Raw genomic sequence first — 14,201 nt, 5'->3', positions numbered from 1 at the left:
TACTGACCTTTCACTTACACAGTGTGACTACTGTAGCGTTTCTCAAACCTCTCCTGGAGGACCCCTTGTCCTGCATGTTTTAGATCTCTCCCTGCTCCAACACAGCTGATTCAAGTGATCAACTTGTTATGAACTCCTGAAGCTGCTTAATAACAAACTGATCATTTAAATCAGCTGTGTTGAAGCAGGGAGAGATCTAAAACATGCAGGACAAGGGGTCCTCCAGAAGAGGTTTGAGAAACGCTGGACTATTGCATAGGGCAGCAGTGTGTGTTGTAGTGGGTTGTTGCTGTTGTTCCCTTAGGCAAGTTTTTTAACCTGCCTCAGTAATAGATAACATGTAAAAACTCAAACCTGTCGTAATAACTCTGGATAAGAGTGTCTGCTGACTAAAATGCTCCTGTTGGGCTGTGATGGTTGTTTCATATGTAATTTACCTAGTTTTGACTTTAGGTGAGCATGCATCTGCTACTGTAAAATAATCAAAATAAAAACAAAATACTGCCTAGCTTAAATCACGTCCAATTTAAAAAAAACCTTGCAAACCTAATCCAATTAGCAGTTAATGAGGGAAAACAAGAAACATTTCATGGAAGTTGTGATACTAGTTTGCAAGCTACTGTAAATAAATACTTTTAATTACATGAAAATATTTCCTTAGCTAAATATTCAGAATTCAAACAATCATAAATGGAAATTCAGTATCATTAGTTATAACGTGGACAAAACAAAGCTTGACTATAATATTAAAAACTTGATCACCACTAGAAGCTCTCTGGTGTAGCAACTAGATAAAATTGTGGCTAATCAAGCAAGAAGGCTATCTTTCCGTTGGTGAAGTACATGAAAAAGTCTTTTCAATTCTTTTTAAAAAAAAAAAAAACATCATGAAGAGCTGACTTCTTCCTATCTCAGCTAAAAGACAGTTTTTCCTCTGAATCCAAAGTGCTCGAGACCATTTGTCCTCATGCACTGGCAATAATTATTTTTTGAGAGTCTCAAAAAAGTGAAGAGACAATTCAGTCTATATTTCCACATGAAAGTATCAAATAATAGGATGTATCATTTTTATTCCAGGTGCATTAAAGCATAACTATTTCAATTGTCTGTCATTTTTTAATTGTCAAACATGTTTACCAGTTTTTTGTCATCATTCAATATTTTTAAAACTTCTCAGCAGATTCCTTTTTTCTCAAACTTGCCAAAGTATTCCCCTGTATTCACCGGTGGGTCATCTGGAACCATGTCCCAATTGGATTCGAAACAGCAGTGTGATAGCATGACCCTGAAGTGTAACTATAGTGATTCTCACTTATGAAACCACCTTTGTAATAAAGCCCACTGTGTCTCTTCCAACTCTCACAAACTTACAAAGACGTATCCAATCTATAGAGTCTCCTTTGAAGTTCTCACTGCTGGTCTTTTCATTACTGTGCAGGCCTGTCGGGTTATCTCCGTGTCTTACGGACGGCACCTCCTGTGAGGTTTAGTCACTCTCTTTCATGTTCCCAAAGGTGGGCTGCCCTCGCTACGCACGCACGCACGCATGCATGATGTGGTGAAGGACACCCTTCTGGTGCAGCAATCAGATTTTTACACCATGCCCCTCCTGAGGACAAGCAGACGGGTCATCTCTGAAGGCTTCAGTAAAATGGCCTGAGCTGTGTGAACATATGGAAAGTCAGAACCAATTTTGTTACCCTGCTACCTTTCACTCCAGTCTACCAGAATTACACTCTGTTCCGGTCTGGCTTTTCTATCGCACAGGGCCAATTGAAGCAACTTTATTTGTGATTTGCATTTCGTTTGTAGAAGCTGCTTTCCAGCTCCACGGCATTTTCTGTATCTTTTTTCTCACTTCAAACGTATTGAATTGCGTTTGTAATGCCATGGTTGATGTTTAAGTTAATTTTAGTCATCTGAAAAAATGCTGTTTTTTTTTTTTCCTCCTTCTTCAGAACTGCCCCGGGAAAGAGTTTGTTTATACTTATGAAATAGCTGTGAATGCAAGTACTTAATGAGCAGGAAAATGACTGCTTCTTAGGAGGGCGAGAAATAACCCCGAGATAGGGGAGAGTATGCGCGCATACAGGCAGACTGTAAGGGCTGAAAAGTTCTTGTTAAATTAAACGGATTTGCTGTGGAAAGGGTGACGGCATTAGATGATGCAAACCTGTGTTAACCCGAGCACACCCGTTCCTTTGACGTGTCCGCCACAATGTCAGGCCAAATTTCAGAGCAAACCACTGGGAGTATATACGCCTAATGATGAGCCACACAAACTCTGCCACAGTTTCGGCAAACCAGTGAACTCTTCTCCGACAAAGACTACAGGAGACAGAGATCTGCGTATGAATTATATAAAAAGACATAAACTGACTATACAGCGCTGTGATGATTAAAAGTTGCACAACTCTCCCTGCCACCCTTTTCGAAGTTGCTAACACAAAGTCAAGTGCGACGAGGGAGGATGACATTCAGCCAGGGTGAATGAAATGTAAATCTTCTCAATATACCTATTTATACCCGAGTCAACAGCGTGGGAACGCGAAGCTCTCGCGTCCCGTCGATAGATGCGCCTCCGCGAACGGCAATCCTCCCCAGGATTAATTCAGTTTCGTCGTTATTTCTGTTTGGGAGATATTGCCTCTCCACTCAGAGTGATCATGCAGTATGAGTTCTGTTCAAACGCACACAGCTGAGTAAAACAGAACAGTGGTGGATGTTATCAGCTTCCACATCCAGCCTGTTCATCACACGTTTATCCTACTCCTGTATCTTGTTCCCCTGATCTGTTCTCGCATCTCCCAGACTTTTGTGCCCTGAAATCTTATTTTGAGAGCAAATACTGTATGTATTGCCTAGAGGCACACAGGGGGGCTCGGATATGTCGTCTCAGGACAGTGTGGGAGGGGTTACAGTTAGAGGGGTTTTTGGCACTTTCAATCAAAATATCTGAGTTAGCACAGCAAAACTCATTAGCAGCCAATAGCCATTTTCACCACCTGTTCACATCATTTTCCATTATATGGGTGTGATAGTCAGAGGAGGACTTTATGGTGAGATTTCATTAGATGCGGTGCTGTACACATATATGAATACTGTATATTCAATTCATAGTAACAACTCAGTAACAATTTTAGTTGTTTCTAACCAATGAAAACAAGAGAAATGTGCCTTCATCAAATACACCATCTTGAGCTAATTATGACCAGAAAGACAAATCAATAAATGGAGCTTTGTTTAAACATTGTTTTTTAAAACTGTTCACAGACAACCTCAGTTGCATTAATATTTTAGTTAATATTTATAGGCATTTAAATGCATCACAAGCATTTATGCCATGCTGAATTTAATTGAAAAGACAGATTTATGTTTAAATCACTCTTCATTTACACCAGGATTTTTCAATCTCAGTGCTGCAGGGCCACAATCCAGCAGGTGTGCCATCTTTCTTTAAACCAAAGAAACTGTCAGCCCCAGGAAGGCTGGTTCAATCAAGACAGTGATGAGTTGAATCAGGTTGAAGAGTAACTGGCTATAATGGAAGCTTGCAGGCATTGTGAAGCTGTGGGACAAGAGCTGACTATCTCTGCTGCATGCCTGCTTTCTTTGAAACCGACCAATCATGTGTTTTATTGTATTCACCCGGCCCACTATCTGATGTTGGTGAATGGTGGTTGAATCACTCACATAATATTTCTTCTCATTTCCAAAAGTTGTAGATAACACATTCTTCACAGGCACACTTATTTACCTACAGATGCTCAAACACCTGGCATTTTGTATGACTTGTTAAAATAATTTAGGAAAAAGAACAATACTGTACTCTGGTAGATTGATTAAAGATCTTACTGAAATGTACATGAACATCTGTAAAACAAAAAAAGTCATCAGTGGTTTATTATCATATTAACAATTCTGCTTATGCGCAGATGTTCAGCAAGACTGTTGATACATGTTGATAGATTATAGGTGAGTTTTACAAACATTGGTGTAAGAGTTGCTCATATTCTGAGGTGATGAATGGTTTCAAACAGTTACAGAAAGTGACATCACCACATGGAGCCCCCACAAGAGAGAAATGAATTCCCCTGCCTGGGACCTCGACTTTAAGCTCACTGACATAATGTGTTGTTTTGCACCATCTGTGTGTTTGTGTGTGCAGACAGCGAGGGATATGTTTTGAAACCCATTGCAAATTATCCCCCATCCCATACACATGTTACTGATGTTTTGCTGCACATCTGTAGATATGCATCCAGGGGACTTCAGAAAGTCTTACCCCCTTGTATCACATCCTATATGAGGCTTTTATAACAGCCAGTCAAGAAGTACATCTTAATTCACAACCATAAGTGTATACATTATGCACTAACCCTTTCTGTGGTCCAGCTGAGGGCTGCCATCACTGTAATCCATATCCATATTCCATGTCCCACATGTTAAAAGACTAGCATAGCTTCAGTTAAACCTAGGGTATTGAAAAATCAGTAGTTTAATTTACAATTACCACGCATAGCTACATTATTGTATACTTGTAAATTGTCAACAAGGCAGATAGTATAAGATAAAATACAATTTACATGGAAAGCATTTGTAACATGCCCATTTATTTATTTGTTATTTAGCATATCATTATTTGTAAGTATCCCAAAATGGAACACAGGTACTGTATGTCAAGTGTATGCCATAATAACTGATGCTTGGTTTATCCAACCAAACTCTTTCCATAGGTATTATTTTATCATAGTACCTCCTCAGATGCTTTTTAACATGTTCAATTTAAAGAGAGAAACAGTTCAATGACGGTGAATTTACCTTCCCCTAGCTTACAAGAGAGACACTACAATTATACTATAGTGTCATTTTACATTAAGTGTTTATGTGTGCTTAGGTGTCCCAGTCCCAGAAGTACATTATTTAAAAGAGCCTCTGTGTACAAACCTGATTCAGTTTGCCAAACAATCTACTGGATATACTCCCTCGTGCTGCACATGTTACTGCAGTTTATAAAGCCTTGCTCCTGCTTACTGCTATATGAACCATTCTGTGCACTCTTTATCTTCAGTCACTTATCGCAGGAGCTTGACTTAAATAAAAATGTGTTTGCATTGGTGCTCAGCTTCAGAAGGGGACCTGTATCTGTTGGAGTATAGGACTATTGTAACCTGAAATCATTTGATGGACCATACTACTTCCCTCCTCATTCACCTTTCGCTAAATCTCCCTCTCACTCATCTTCCAGGTGGTAAAATGCACAGCTGCTTGTTTTTAAACAGCCACTCCCCCAAGTCTTCAATTAGCCATCCTAGGTTGTTTCACAAGCTGTATCTCTAGTCTACCTTCCTCTATATCTGTCTTTATTTAAAAAAAAAAAAACACTCTACACTAGCTTAGCACTGAATTTTAGTATCTTACTGACCACTTGTAATACTTCATGATAACTACTCTTAGCATAGTGATGCACTTATTTGAAAGTCGCTCTGGGTAAGAGCATCTGCTAAATGATGTAATGTAATGTAATGTAAACGAATGTGTGTGTATAAAGTCATAAACTCTATGTAGGAAGGATGTAGGAAGGGTTGTAGGATGTAGGAGGAAAGTAGGATGCATGGTATATTAGAATCAGCCTTGCCTTTGGAGTTGAAGCATACTGATGCAAATCAGGTTATTGCAATATTTATACAGTGATGTTTCACAATCAGATCACAATGTTTGTGTGTATACTAACACACAATGACACTTACAATACTTGCCACCATGAGAAAATTAATGTGCTCTGGGCATTGACATTAACTGTAATGCACAGATACATATGAAAAGATGAAATGGGAAGGTTATTGCTAATACTACTTTTTGATCCATTGTTTCATCAGCATTGTGTTGGTTACAATAAACTAGTCTTTAAAAAAAAACGTCAATAAGTTTTAATTAAATATGACTATTATTGGTACAGGAGTGTCCTTGTGGTTGTAATTGAATTTCCAATGCTAGACAAGCCAAAAGAAGCTCCCTCAATGAAATCATCTAATAATAAATATTGTCTATGTACTGTATTGTAGTAAATCTGGAGTAGCAGATTTTCACTAAAAAAGACATAAAGCAAAAAGCATGAATAAATAAACAGCAGAATGTTTTTTTTCTCTCTCCTTGAGTTTGAAAGAATTTCATACATCTGAAAATGATTCAAAGAGAAACTCTGTTGGTAAGCACTTATTTTTGAAGTTTTCTTGACTGTTCAGTGTCCCAGAAAAATATCTTGATATCCAAACATCTGTCACCTAGGAAATACACAAGAGTGTTTGATTAAGCAGCAAGTGGGAAGTGGATTTCATCTGTACATATTTTTGTGCTTTCTTCTGTAGATGTGAGTACACAGAAACATCCCAGCTTCAGAAAAATCCCCCTTTTCTTTAAGAGGAACCATCAGTATTAGTTGGCAGTTTCTCCAAATTAAATACTGCATTCACCTCAGACACTGACATGTTTTTCATACTACTAAGAACTATTGTTTTATTTAATTTGATTCTATCTGTAATCTGATATATTTTAAATTATCTAGTATTTACTTTTATATTTATTTCCATGGTCTTTGTTCTTCTGTGTCATTATGAAAAGTCGATAATGAAAATCCATAATCCAAATCCATATATATCTCAAATGACAGATGAATGCAGGAAGTGGGAAGCAACTTTCACTGCCCCCGATGCCTTTTTATAAGGTCAATATACAAAATCCACACTCTAGATCCACAAAACAAACAAAATGCATATTGATGTGCATAAAGTACTTCAGAGTATTTACTTGTGGAAAAATCCAGACTCTCTCTTTAGAAAAATCACCTGAGGGCAGAAAAACCGGGGTCCCTACTGATTACCTACCATATCAGATTACCCAGTTCTTCTCAATTCATAACACAACAGCACTTAAAAAATACTCACTTACAGACTAAAGGGTAAATAAAATACAGCAACAATAAAAGAGTCCCACAGATAAAAGCAGGCATTTGGGTGGACACACTTCTCTGATTTTTTAATGCAGGACATGACTTTAATCTTGTATCTTAACTTTTAAGATGTCTGTAAAATGCAGATACAGTGATAGAGCTACATGCAGAAATAGCTTGCTTGCTGGCTGTTCAGCTTCCAACATCATACAGATATTTTATGTTTAGCTAAATGTGTATATAGGATTAAAATCTTACTGGCTAGTCTAGCTGGAAGCGGTAATAAAAAATGGCATATGCTGATCCATTACCAAGATACTGATCTCAGGGTGAATAGTATGAAGTTATGTTTTGTTTTGTTCTGTGTTTTTTAAGGAAGGACATTGTCTGATTGTGTGATTCAGAACTATCCTGCCTCCAGAGAACAAGCAGCATGACAGAGCATCTGAAAGGATCCAAAAACATACCTTTTGTGTTCAGTGACCACAAAAGAGAAGATATATGGGCACGGAAGCATTTCTCTCCCTGCACGGTTTCTCCTGCATTTCACAATGCAGCTTTCTGCACTGTAAAGCCATGGTAGTATTCGTTTCATCCCAAGGCCTGTCTTGCCTTGTGTGTTAAGTCATTATACACAAATACAAATCCAGAATGTCAGAAAATTATTTCTGAGGTGTGCGCAGTTGCATAGGCCTCTATCTGGCTTATATAAATGTTGAATATTATGCTTCTCAAGAGGGATGTAATTGCATGCTCAATAAAGGTGTGATGCTTTCTGTCACTGCTCTTTGTATAGCATGGTGGAATGGTCCTTCACTTTCCTGAAGAGAAAATTCAACTCGTGTTTTTTTTTTTTTTTTGGCTCCACTTGTAGGGTGAGCAAGCAAAAGAGCTGTCACAGGGAACCGAATAAACCCAGCCATAAATGACTCACTTTTTTGGCCCCCACTACCTGTAGTTTAAGCTCAGTTTGTGATGTGTGACAGCACACTATTGGCCCAGTGTGCATTTCATTATGTGCGTTTACACAGCAGATTTAACATTGCTTTACTAGGCTGGTGATGCATGGACAGACGGAACAGCACAGTATACCAGAGTGGTCTTGCCTCTTATCTAAATAACCTGCAGAAATCTTCACAGCCCTGACCTGAAATCAGAATCTGAGAACAAGATAAAAGAAAAAAAGTGAAGTGAATTGCAGTGAAATTATTATTATTAGTAGTAGGTGAAATAATAACTATAATAACTGTTATTTTATAGTAGTATTTATATTAGCAGTTGCTGGAGTTAGTACTAATTGTAATAGTACTAGCAGTATTATATAATCAACATGATACTAATTAAGAAATCGATGGTTGGTAGAATATTCAGTTTGGTAATTGTTGCCTGTAACCAGAATATGTTAAACACCAAGGAAAGTGGTCTATCACAATGAAGATGCCATTCCTGTCATAGTTATAAGCAGCTCTTTGAACGCTTTGTAAAGCACATTACCTCCATTACATGTCAGCCTAATTCTAAGAATGATGTGAGCTACTTGCCAATAACCAAAAAGAAGTCTAAGAAGTAAAGAAGCAAACTCTGCACTACTGACCCGCCAGTAGAGTTCTCCGGGAAGGTTTCATTACATGGAGCGACTCCTGAGCTGCCACGGCATGAACAATTCATGACGGGAATATGAGAGAATGTCTGATCACTGCAGAGGTACATTGTCTGACTTCACTGTGAAGGAAGAGGCCTCTGCTTCAGAAATCACATTTTGGTCCGCAGAACCAGATCTTATTAAATAGGCAAGTTAGAAATTAGTCACAATCCTGAAAAAAAAAAAAAAAAAAAAAAAACGTATCAACATCTTTAAAGTTTGTTCACATTTTGTGCCTGTGACGACACAGTTTAGCGTTGGCATCACACCTCACATACATGTATGTACATATATCCATTTATACAGTTGGATATTTACTGAGGCAATTGTGGGTTAAGTGCTTTTCCCAAGTGTACAGTATCAGTGCCCCCAGTGGGGAATCAAACCAGCAACATTTTGGTTACACTACACTGCCACCCCTCTTACTTACTGGCCAATTTGTTTGTTTGTACTCAACTGAAATAAACAATCTTTTCAGCCTTAAGCTGCCTTAAGTGTGAGTTTCTAACTTTTAAATACAGTATATAACAACTACAAAAGGGGATGAAAGTGCACTTGCCTGTCAGATGTTATCTGCCTAGCTAAACAGCTACAGCTATTGTTTGGTTTCAAAACAGCAGGATATTACTAAAGCTGCACAACAAAAACAAGTCAATTGTAAGATATAAAATCTTAAAAATTAGTACTCCAGTATTATAAATGTATTCTAATGGATGTCACAACCTGTGGGAAAATTTACCCACATTGCTTTGCAGTTAGGTTTGCTAAATGCCTGTGCATTTACAAGTATGATTTGTTTTATCACTGTCCGTAAATCCATAAATCAAAAACGTTGACTGTGAATTGGATGGATTAAAGATGCATGTAATACAATTGCTTTAAGCTGTTGAAGCTGTAAGTTAACTTTTAAATATAAAGTTTAAAAATGCATTTACTTGCAATGCAATTCCTTGTTACTTGAGCCATTTCTGTCCAGATGATTGATGGCATCCATTTGCTTTTTGTTTGTTGCTTGCATTCAAGTGCCATTTTCAGAAACTGACCTGGAGGAGGGATGATGATGCATTTATATTATGTTTGCAACCTGACCTAATTAAAAACCTGTGTGCTTGCTCCTTCTGGAAGAAGACTCTGACTGGGGTCATTAAAAATGTACCCAATGACACATCAAGTACCAAAATGTAGGCATAAAAATAGTATATGTTCAAAGTATTTGTTTTTCATTTTATGACTGAGGGTTATAGTAAAAATGGCAGATTGTCAATAAGAGGCCAGAAGCCTGAAAAGTAGCCAGACAACATCTCCCAACCTTCTCCTGCCTGGTGGTTGAACCCAAGTGGGGTTCAGCTTGGTGAGTACTTGGATGGGAGACCTCCTGGGCAAACCAGGTTGCTCCTGGTTTTTTTTTTGCAAGGCCAGCAGTATAGGACTGCATCGGCCTGAAACTGAAGCCTGAGCCCAACCTGACTCATACCCTTTAACACACAAACCAAACCTGGCCTGAAGATGACAACTGTATCTGTTACCCAATGTGACAGGTCACATGAAAATGGCAGTAATTACCAAACTGGTCACTGGTAATAATGACATGAAATCAAAGTCATGTTCAGCAGTTTACAATAATCAAAATCATCTTAGCAAAACTTTTCCTTTTTGTTAAAAGTCTGTGCACAATAAAGGTCTATATAAAAATAGATAAATCACACTAAGTAACTTTCAGCATCAATACAATACTTTCTGTCCTTTTCACAAAAACAGCACACTTTATGGTGAATAAATTCTGTACAAGTAAACAAAAAAATGTGAAAATTAATCTCAACAGCAGCATGTACTTTTCAAGGACACTTAAAGAGCAGGCCTTCTGGACTTTGCCTGAGTATAGTATTGGAGGCACTGTACTGTAGAAGATTCTTTGGATGAAACAATAAACCAAGGTCCTGGTACTTTGTGGTCATTAAAGGCCCCATGAGGCCCCATGGCACTTATCACAAAGACTGGGGGTGATGGGTGTCCTGTTTACATTGCCACACAGGCACTTTCAATCTGGCCATCTAATAATTCCTTGAATTAATTGACTAAATAATTCCCTTCCTAAGGTCATAATTGAAAAATAGAATTGCTTCTCAGTTGACCTTATCTGATCAAATGCAGGTTAAATTAAATAAAATACATCTGACTTCATTAGGGTTTTTGTCCTCAGATGAGATATTGTCTTGTAAAAAGTAGAAATCATTCCTGGAGCAGGGAAGGTTTTCATTTGAACATTGCAGAAATTTAATCAAGTAATACTGTGTGTCATGTGATTTCAGTTAGTGAGGTCATCCCAAAGAACCAAATTAATACTCTTGAGTAAGACTGGTTTTTAAAAATTAATTGATAGTTTTTTTGTTTTTTGTTTTTTTTTTTGAAGTAAACAGCAAATGAATGTACTGTTGTGTGCTCAATGTCTACATGCCTCTGTAGTAGTTTTAATAGTACCCCTCCCCCTCCTCATTCCTAAATATCCATGTCATTGGACCCCACGTGCCCCTCACATCTGCGATTGGCTCAATGTTGCCCAATGGGGCTTCAGGATTCTCCATATAGAATCTTGGAAAAATTTCATTGTCTACCATTCACTTCTGGCCTCCTTTTTGCATAATTCAGTCTGAGACCAAGGGTTTACTGTTCTGTAAAATGGTTTGACCATATAATCCGCTATGATACAAACTGAAGCACGCTGTTGTGGACACATTCATAAGGTATAATAGAATAGATGCACGTACTGTATCCCCTTATATGGGTAAGAAGAGGGATATATAGTTATGTTATTCCATAAAGAAGGAAAAACTCAATAAAATAGCCTGCATTGGTCAGTATTCAGAGCATGGTGTCCAAAACATAATCAGGAAGTACAGAGAAAAATCATTTGTGACTGACACACCCAGGAATGGAAGACCCAAAAAAGCTACCATAGAAGAAAGATGAATACGTGAAGATAATAACCTTAGGGAATGGAAAGTAGAACTGAATTAAGCGGTTATGAGGTTGAAGAAGGCCCACGTGCTGTTTTCTCTGTGCTGTTTGCTCATTAAAAGTACAGAATCAAGGTTCATGAAATCAGGGACACCTATGAAGTACCACACATAGTAATATACGTTTATAATGAATAAATATGTCTCCATTAGTACATGACACAATGGTAAATTAACATCTTATTAAGCATCAATTAATTTTTTTTTTACATAATTATTTAAATTAATATCAATTAATAGCTCTGAATTCTAGTTTACCTAATATTATATTATTATTGGTATATATCTGGTCTTCATTAGGTCCCTATCAACATAATTTGTTACAAGTATGATTAACATCAATAAGATATATCTTCATTTTTGAGAAATAATTTGTTTCACATTAAGACCAAGGGAAACCCGTCCACATAAAAATGCTACTTAATTCTGTAATTCCGAAAGGTTTTAATTAAGGACTCATTACTGTTGTACTCTCACACTTTGTTTAGCCTGTTGCTCATTTACACATTTAATTAGGTTAATAAGCCTTTAATTAACAACTTATTAATATTTAATGGAGAATGTATTAATTAACCATCTTTTCTAGTGACCGCTTATGTTTTTGACTTTAAAGCCTAAAACATGGGTGCATACAATTATTTATGTCTCTTTGGATTTGCTGCTACAAGAGAAAAACTCATTTCACAGTCCATAGATGTATCCTGTTTGGCAATTCCTCTCTAATTAACGCGTACACCTGTGGTGATGTTTTACAGTTAGGTGCAAAAAGATTGGCATCAGAGCAGCACATTCATTAATGAAGGCAGAATGCCAAAATAATTGAAAATCTTACCCATACTTATCAAAAAAGAATGCTGTATGTTGAATATGAATATTCTCTCTAGAATTAGTTTAGGTTTTTTTTTTCCTTTGCACCTCTGTTCTTACCTGTAGCACTTAAAACGACTGTGCAGCCTCCACGGTTTTTATATTTTCTCATATGCTTGAATAATTCATGTTAACGGCCTGTAACTGAGAATAAAGGCATTCCTAATTGGCAGTTCCCCTCTTATTAACTTGTATACCTGAAGTGACTTTTTAGACTTAACTATAAGAACTTTTCCATCAGAATAACACATTCGTCAAAGAAGGCAGCATGGCAAAGTGTTTGTATCTTTTAGTATCATCCTTAAAGGAAAAAAAAATATAGACTGCAGGTCTTTCTAATTTTAGTCCCTGATTTTTTTTCATCAATTCACTTCTGCTTTAAGACTGAGAGTGAAGAAATGGGGTTAGTTAATCCACTCCCTGAAAATTTTATATGATCCATTACCATAAATTAGGACTAATTAAACTTTTCTACCCAGTCAGCCCAGCAGGTGATTGTCTATGGCTATGTCCACTATGACCATAATTGGACACCTCCTGATCCACGGACACCATGAATGCATAATATAATAGTCAGATATCAATTAATCAATCAATCTTAATTCAGTATAACACAACTAATAATCAGATTTGTCACAGAGTGCTTCACAGCAGGAAATTTCTGGGGGCAAAAAATATGAAAACATGAGGAAAATATGGAACATTATTCCTTGTCCTGTTTTACCAGTTAAACTCCTGAATATTGGTGGTTTACTAAAAAATGCCATATAATTAGCATGCTAGCATACTGAACACAAACACATTAGACAGATCAGATAAAGTTCAAGCGAGGGAGACAGGGGCATATTGCTCCTTAACATCCATATATAAATTTAATCATGAAAGAAAAAGACCAGCAGACCCATGATTTATCACACTATTCTATCTATTCTATTCTATTCTATTTCTATTTTTTCATCCCAAAACCAGTTTTATACCCACCTGCATCACCCCCACTTCTTGCACAGTTACTCATTTTTTGAATGATTTTATTCTGAGGATGCCTACATATTTATCTGATTTTTTTTTTTTTTGGAACAGGTAATAAAGTGCACAATTTTACATTCGTTTTCCATATCGAGCAGAGCGTTCCCTGTGGAGTATGTAAATGTTCAGTGCCGTTACAGCAGTGAAGTGAGTACCTGACTACAAATGACTGTGAAATTATAGCTGGGGGTACAGTGTGTGAGCAGAAAGTGGACAGGGATGATTGGCGGGGGGAGGGGAGGCTGGGGGGGTTGAGATTTTTCATTCTGAGCGATTCTACAGCCGTCAATGACAACCATGAACAAAATATTAAATTCCTTTAAATATGCAGACTCCTTAAAGTCTATGAAAACATAAAGGAGAGGGAAAAAATCAGGCCTCACGCCTTCAGGTCTCTACTGCTCTGATCACATGCCTTTAATATTCTGGCTTACCATTGCCAGTGCAGGCCTATCGCCCTGGCAACTTGGCAGAGGAAAATCACCAGAGACTATGGGGCCTGGCTTTCACTGAAAAAGTAACACACCTCAGTGTAAGGAGCACACACACTGGAGGGAACTGTGCAGTCTTGCTCTTTTGATTTCATGAAGCACATGCTCAATATGTACATCACTTTAGACAAAGACAGAGGTGTAAGAAAGGTGTGGTCACCTGCTGGCCAGTCAGGCTATACAGCCACATTCCCTTTAAGATCTACACTGTT

Source organism: Megalops cyprinoides, chromosome 3 (genome assembly GCF_013368585.1).
Source record: "Megalops cyprinoides isolate fMegCyp1 chromosome 3, fMegCyp1.pri, whole genome shotgun sequence".
Classification (NCBI taxonomy): domain Eukaryota; kingdom Metazoa; phylum Chordata; class Actinopteri; order Elopiformes; family Megalopidae; genus Megalops; species Megalops cyprinoides.
The sequence above is the reverse complement of the archived record's forward strand: the minus strand, read 5'-3'. Positions refer to the sequence as shown.